This window comes from Miniopterus schreibersii, assembly GCF_964146895.1.
Source record: "Miniopterus schreibersii genome assembly, chromosome: 3".
NCBI lineage: Eukaryota > Metazoa > Chordata > Mammalia > Chiroptera > Miniopteridae > Miniopterus > Miniopterus schreibersii.
Window position 1 is genome coordinate 105073901 of NC_138103.1, and position 7938 is coordinate 105081838.

Sequence of the window (7938 nt, forward strand, 5' to 3'; positions counted from 1 at the left end):
TAATGATGGGAGAGGCTAACCGTGACTGACCAGCTGACCATATGATCAGGAAATAATTCTATTCAACTTCAGGGATGGAAAACAAAGCACTGAAAGTCAAGCATTAACCCCAGTTTAATTCTTAGAAAAATATGGGGCAAGAAAAGGTGGTGAACGGGGGGCTCTGCCTCCATCAGACGGAAATTGCTGGAACCTGGATGCCCGAGGGGGTGGCACTGCCCAACCAAGGGGTGAGAACGCCCTTTCTCAGCGCAGAAAACACTGGGCCTCATTTCTCTACCTTGACACTTATTCCTCACGTCGGCGTTTATTCCTCCTAGCTCGGATAAGCACCCTCAAGATCATTCCTTGTTTATGCGGTCTTGCCCGGTCTTGCCCGGTCTTGCGTGTGTGAGGCACCCATGCTCCCTGCCACGGGCCGTCGCGCGGACACTGCTGGGCGTGCGCCCGGCGGGGGCCTGCGGTGCGCAGGGTGTCGGAGGAGCCGGGCACTCGGACGGGGGCTCCTGGCTGCCGGCGGCCCCAGCAGCTCCCGCGGGGCCACGATGACAGGCAGGGCGCCGGCGGGGCAGAGGCGTGGACAGGAGCAGGGCACGGACACGGCTGGGTTACCGCGGCGACGGCGCGGGGGCAGCCACCCGATCCCACGCGGGCCAGGCCGCCTCCTGCTGCCAGCGCCGGTTGCCACGGAAACTCGCGAGCGCGGCTCAGGTTATCGGATGAGTTACGAACTGAATCCAAAAAGCCGGAGTCCTCAGAATTGTCTGGGCCTTAGCTCCGGTTACCCGCGGGGCTTCCTGCTGCCCGCAGGCCTCAGGGCGGCCGGGCTCCTCCTCAGCCCCCGAGTCTCCTGGGGCAGAGCCCAGGGCGCGCACCTCAAGCCCCGCTCACGGCAGCAGCAGCCAGGCCACCACCCGAGCTCTTTCGGCACAAATGAGCACAGACAGCCAGGTTACAGCTGCCCAGGGGTGACCCCGGAGCCGCACTTATCAAGCAGCTGCTGTCTCAGGATGCGAGGGGCGCTTCATACACTGTACTAAGTCCTCAAAACAACAGCCGGCCCTGGCCCGTGGGGCTCAGGGGCTGGGGCCTCGGCCTGAGCACCGAAGGGTCTCCGGTTCGATTCCCGGTCAAGGGCACGTAGCTGGGTTGCAGGTTGGATCCCCGGCCCCAGCTGGGGCGTGTGCGGCGGGGAGGCAGCCGGTCCACGTGTCTCCCTCCCTCCCTCCCTCCCTAAAAGTCAATGGAAAAAATGTCCTTGGGTGAGTTTTAATAACAACAAGTCTGGACATGTGGGTACTAAGCACATTTTGCCAAGAAGCAGCTATTAAATGGAACCCTTTGCCCCAGGCAGGATCCAGCCTGACTCGGAGTCGTCCAGCAGAGTCTGCGGTGGGCGCGGGCCAGCGTCTTATCCGGACCGAGTCCGCCCTGCACAGCCGGTCGCCGTGGACGGGGGTCTCGGGGCTCCAGGTGAGACGCTTCCTGAGCTCCGACCACTCTCCCTGGACGGCCGCAGCCTGGACGGTTCCCACAGCCCCCCAGCCTGTCACCAGCTCCCAGCGAGACCCTGAGGGAGCCGTCTCCTTACTGCCGGGAAGGCTGTTTTAGAGGCGGGGTAACTGAAGGCCTGACTGGATCCAAGCTGGTTTAAACCCATAGAAAGGCAGGCCTATCACCCCTCTCCCCTCCCCGCAAGAAAGTCTCAACCTGCTCTTGCAGCAGCATCATCAGCAACTGTCTCTGAGTGCGTACTAATTAAAGAACAGTCCTATGCCGGCCAACACTTGCCTCGGGAACCAGCGCTTTGAACCGTGCTATCACCTGGTTCTATAAAAGCCAGCTGGGTGGGGTGGCTTCGGACGGCCGGGGTAAATATTTGCCGCTACCCTCGGGAGGCCTCTTTTGCATACAAACCCCTTGGTAAATATAGCTCACAATCGTCCCTGCCGCTCAGGGAAATGGGCTTCTGCGGCCAGCACAGGACTGTTTGCTTATCCCACAGATCCGGCGATTCTGCGCCCCCCGCTCGCTGGCACACGCGACAGCTGGCATTCCAGGGTGGACGAAAACACTTCCCCTGGCACGCTCTCCTCGCCGGCTCGGCCGGACACAGGCCAGGTTCGTTTACAGCCATTTCAGGGGCAGACTTGAGATTATTTCAAGGGCTCTCACAGCATTTTCCTCTCTGAGCTCCGGGTCGGCTCGGAGACCGAACCCCACGGCATCTCACACGCTGGCCAAGCCCCGGTAACATAAAGCACACACTCCTGCCATCCACGGCCTTAGCAAAACAACCCGAAAACAATGCTCTTTTTCCCATTTCCTCCGGCATAAACTTCCTCAGCGCTCCCGGGCTCTTGGTAGCAGAAGGAGGTTAAGTAAACTGGAGAACAGACCACGAGACGCGCGGGGCTGGGTGTTGGGACAGCCTCAGGTCCCGCGCCGACTCCCGATGTGCCCGTTCCAGGCCCAGGGCAGGGAGGCGGTTGGTCAACATTAACCTGCAGACCCTCTTGAAAAGCTTCCCGGGTGGCGGTGGCTGAGCTCTCAGCGGGCGTGCGGCCGGGTGTCGTCTGGGACTCGGGCTCGGACCTGGCCGGTCCCCCCCGTCACAGGAGGTCGTCTGGGGGTCAGGGCCTGCTCATGGCAGAGGCTCTAGGACCCCTTGTCGGGTGAATGAAACTGCACATTATTGAAACAGTCCTTTCTGTTGTTACTTCAGCGATGTCATTTGAAGCCTCAATCAGGAACAGCAGAGCCCAAATTAATTAGGAAGAATCTGCTTTTCACAGCTTAGGTACAGCTGACATGATGCTGCACTCGTTTCGGGGTAAGCACAGCAACGCGACATCTCCGTCTCTCGCGATGCGGCCCCGGTGCTGCGTCTGTCACCGGCTGTCACCACTCAAGGTCAGCGTGCTCTACCGACTAGGTCCCGGCCGCCTCTCCCGCCCTCCCCTCCGCCCCTCCCGCCTGGTCAGTTTTTCTGAAGTACCTACAGCCATGGGCGAGCATTTGAACCCCACTTCTTTGAAACCAGTGGAACAATTCCCGCGCCCGCCCCCCAGCTCTAATGAGGTGTAATCGACAAATAAAACTAAGATTTTTAAAGTCCAGGGTGTGGCGACTGGATACACGTCCCGTTTTGAAAGGTTCCCCCTGAGTTAGTATCTACCTTTTTGGTGAGAACATTTAAGTTCCACTCTCTCAGCAAATTTCCATGCACAGCCCCGTGTATCCACCGGTCCGCACGCCACACACTCGGTCCTGGTCCTGGGACCCAGTTCCTCTTGTAACTGAAGCTCTACCCTTTGACCCACCCGCCCCACGTCCCTGCCCGGCACGGCCACAGCTCCGCTTTCCCGGTCTCTGTTCCTATGAATTTCTTTCCTTTTTTCGAGGTTCCACACGTAAGTGAGACCACGGAGTCTTCGTCTTTCTCTGGCGTAACCCCTCCAGGCTCAACAAACAGGATTCCCGTCTCCCTAAGGCCGAGTGCCACCCCCACCCCTCGCCTCCCTTGGCGCCCACCCGCTGGCGGGCACGCAGGTGGTTTCCACAGCTGAGCTGCTGCGACGCCGCCAGGGGACGTGGGTGCGGGTATCTCGCTGAGTAATTTCTAACCGTTTTCCTCTTTCCCCCCGAATGTCCTCCTGTTACAATCTCCCCACCACTCCTGGCAACACGAGACGTGGCGTGTGACACGGGGAGGTCAGGACGTGGCCCTTAAAACTGGCGGCAGCCTTTTTAACCCTGCAGCCTTCTGATCCCACGAGCGAGTGAGAGAATCCCACCGGCCGTTCCGCTCGTGGGGCGTTTGAACCCCCAGGATCAGAGCAGCAGTGACTTCTTGCTGTGCCGTTTTCAGCTTTGTGGTAACCGGGTGAGAGAGAATGGGTGGGTTTAGTGGGAAAGAGCATTTCATGCCCGGGCGCCCCACGAGTGTTTAAACCTGCCCCACCCGGCTGCAGGCCTGGAGCCCGCCGCTCACACCTGGACACTGGGCTCCAGCCTCCAGGACTGAGACGGAAAACTTCTGTTGTCTCGGCCCCTCGGCGTGTGTTCTTTGAACAGCAGCCCTGACGCACTGAGCAAGTGTCTCAGGGCTCTTTGGGGCCCACGTCTGTGGTCTCTGAAGACATGGGCGTGTGACAGTGTCCGGAGGTTTAGCACAGACACTGTGCTAATTAACAAGAGCTGAGGTAACAGAATATTGGGAAAGACTCCCTTGCCTTGTGTGGAAGAACTGGGTGAAATTTCTCCCTAGAATAAAATCCACACTCTTACGGATACGAATTCCCACAGGCTTCCTGGAATGCGGGAGAAACAGACAGAAACGCAGCCAGCACGGGTGGACCTGCAGACGGCGCCGGGGATGCGTCACAGTGTTCGGCACACGCGACGGACACCCGCCCTGAGCACACGGGAGATACCTGCAGCTGCTCTTTGCAAGACCAACAGTCACAATGTGCCCACTTTCAAGAAGCTGCCTCACCCGGAGTCCACTTCCTGAGCAGCCAGTATATTGTTTTAGGACATTTTTTCTCTCTCCTACATGGTCACCAAGGATTTGGCGCCAACACACTCTTCACCCACAGGACGTCACTCGGCTACAGGAGTCAAAAGGAAGAGGTGCCCCGTAGCCAATACCACCTGACCATAGCGGGTGCATTTTTACTAAATTAACAAACTTGTTCAGAAGCATAACCCTGGTGGCCAGATACTAACCATCATTTCACAATCTGTAAATTCAATAAATATGTTTTTATTAAAATAATTTTAAAACATTTTCATATATTCTGTGGGTCAATCTTGAATCATTGATAATTATTATTTTATATTCATAGCTAGGTATTTCAGAGATTATGTGATTTTTAAAAGTACTGACCAGTGGCATTCACTTAAATATAAAAAAACTAAGTATAAACATTGCAATGGAGCCCCCTCCCCAAAAGACAATTCCCAGCGAGTTTCTTTATCCTGCTCTGGGACCCATGCTAGTCCCTAGAGTTGCTTTAAATAGTTATTTCCCAAACTTTTTTGACTTAAGAATCACATTTATGATAACCTATGTTCTAACCCCCTTAGCATTTTTGAGACTTTTTATCATTTTTGCAGGGTATTGAATAAGAAATGGTCTTAATAAAAAAAAAAAAAATCATTTGCTTTAGATATAAGGTTAAGGATCATGTTATTAAAAGACTGAATTTCACTTCAATGTAATTTTTAGTAATATCCATACTCTATAAAAGCAAACCGCCAGCTCCCACGCTGGCCGTGTAAAGGCCCACAGCCTAAACTACCGTAAATCAAACCTTTCACCACCTAGTACATGTCAGACAAACTTTCAAATGGCAGATGATGTTGGTTCACGGTCAATACATATGAAGATATAAACTAAAATTTAACATGTTTCACAATAAAAATCAGAATAAATCTGCTTTTCTGTTAAACATCAACTGAGATTTTTCTTTTTATTTTGAAGGCTTATACTTGTGTTTTGATCTAAAATGCCAGTGGAGAGGTTTTAAACGGTCGCTTCACGCATTTCTCCCCACGTAGCCTGCTTTGGTGTGGCCGGGCTTTATCCCAATAAGTGACATCCAAATTGGATATAATAGTAATATATTTGCTGTAAAAATGTCTTTGAAAAGTTGTAAAGCCAGCTTCCCATTCTAACAACATATTTGTTATATGGGTATAACCTACAGATAAGGCAAAGATCTCTGAGGCCAATGTGTAGAATACTTACTGGTTTTGTTTGTCCTTAACTTTTACATTCTGAGACCAAAATTCCTTACACTTTCCGTCCTTCAACAGCGGCCAGTTCTAACCTAAACTGAGCACCGGTGTCTGGGTGTCAGGGTGAAAGGGCCCTGGAGCCGGGAGGTGCAGGAGCAGGGGCCAGCGGGGTGGCTGCCCACCGCCCCCCCCCCCCGACTGGTCAGTGGCCCCGGAGGCTCTTGTGCTGTGAAGTCTTAAAGGGAAGAAACAGTAAAGTAACTCGGGCTATTTTAGGGTTGGATTAAGATGGCAGTTTGGGGGTACACGTACCTATTTCCCCACCTTCCCCAAACACCTTGAAATGAGAAACAAATCTGTATTTTTAAAAGGAAAACTCCTTAACTTCTAGGCATCTTCCTAGAAGACGGAAGCTGCTCAGGTTTCGTCTCGTCTCGAATGTTTCCTGCTCCCGTGACTCAGCACACGTGTGGGGATTTGTTCATCCCAAATAGGAAGATGGTTTTTCGAGGAAATTACCTGGTTACTAGGGTTATTGATACACAGAATTTGAAAGATTCCGTGATAAACTTATCCTTGGCTCCTTTTAACTTTTTTGGAACCTTTCCCCACCTCCTATAAGCTCATCTTTTTGACATCTTTCTAGACCCCCAGTGTCCCAAAGCAGCATGTTCACTCCCCACACCCCCCACAGGAAACCGAGCCAACCTCTCCTTCCCGAAGGTTTCAACTTCCCCGTTTTATTAGTTCTAATTAGTTCTTACTATAAAGTAAAACAAAACCTTTTCTAGTATTACAACAATAAGGGATAAAAACTGACACTTCTCCCGGGAATATTTGCATTAAAAAGTAAAATTTGTTTCCTTAATACGACCTATAATTAATCAGCTATAAGGCCAAATCCTAATAGCAGTGTTTTTATCATTTCTCGCCCCTTTGTTCTCATAACAACAGCATTTTAAAAATAGGTCAGCACCGTTCCTGGGGGCTCCGCAGGCTCCCCCTTGCTCAGGCTCCCGTGGGCCCAGTGCCCCGGGAAACCCGGGTGTGTGTGGGAGTCTAGGGCGGCGAGGGCCGGGCAGGAGCCAGCGTGAGCTCAGCTGTGTCTCTCTCGGCTGCTCTGCGAATTCCCAGATATTTGAAAACTGGTTATTGACGCGTCAGCCCTGGTCGTGACTCAGTTCCTCCTTCTCTCTCCTCTACGACTTCGGGAGATACACGGTCACTGCTGTTCCTTTCGGTATCGTCTTGACGTTTTAAGAGGCACATTCGACTTAAAGCCTGAAATGAATCGACGCTGACTTCTAACCGCTCGCCGTCTGAACTGCGTGGTGCCGCTTGTTGCCCACGGCTTTCAAGTCCCTTTGCATGCCCCACACCAGCTGTAAATATTTTTGTGGTTTTGTACAATCAGAGCAGATTGAGATTTGTCCACATTTACCATTTAAAAAACTTTACCTTTGTTCCTTGCATTTCCTTGTGTGTCTCCTGGTTCAACTTCCTTCTTCCGGGAGTAAGTCTGTTAGTTCTCGGGGAATTCGAGGGGGTCTGTGAATGAACCACCACCCGTATCTGCCAAGCCTGCGTTTGCTTCACCTCGATGTTGAAAGGTATTTTAGCTGCATATAAAATTCTAGATTGAGAGTCATTTTCTTTATAGCAAACTAAAGACAGCTGTCACCTGGCTTTTAGTGAACAAACTGAACAAGAATAGGCTGGTGTGAGAAAGCTCCTGGAAATTTAAACGTGGCAGCTCAAATTTAAACACGGGTGGGGACCTGGACTATCTACATCAAAAGCTTTTCCTGGCAGACGTTCGTATCGCGGCTCTAACCAGTTACCAAGACTTAGTGGCTTAAAACAACCCAAGTTATTTCACGTTCTGGAGGTCAGCGGTCGACAGGGTCTCACTGGGCTAAAGCTAAGCTGTCGTCAGCTTCTTTCTGGAGACTCCAGGTGAGAATCTCTTTCCTGCCTTTCCCAGCACCTGGAAGGCTCACGTCTCAGCTCACGGTGCCCCCTCCACCTCCAAAGTCGGCCGCGGCGAGTGAGTCCTGTCACGTCACTGCTCTGCTTCCCCTCCCTCTTACCCAGGTGAGGCCCTGAGTTATGGTGGCCCACCCAGGTGATCCAGGGTAGTCTCCTTCAAGTTGGTGGATCAGCAAACTGAATCCCAGCGGTCACCTTTAATTT

General features: G+C 52.6%; 1 long non-coding RNA gene across 1 annotated transcript; it reads left to right on the forward strand.

Annotated features, from left to right (window-relative positions):
* Positions 1-1359: 1359 nt before the first annotated feature.
* Positions 1360-4796, forward strand: LOC308554975. The gene is made up of 5 exons (XR_013998462.1): positions 1360-1473; positions 2006-2121; positions 2796-3886; positions 3975-4205; positions 4309-4796. It is a non-coding gene; the product is annotated as an uncharacterized lncRNA (long non-coding RNA).
* The last annotated feature ends 3142 nt before the right edge of the window (positions 4797-7938 follow it).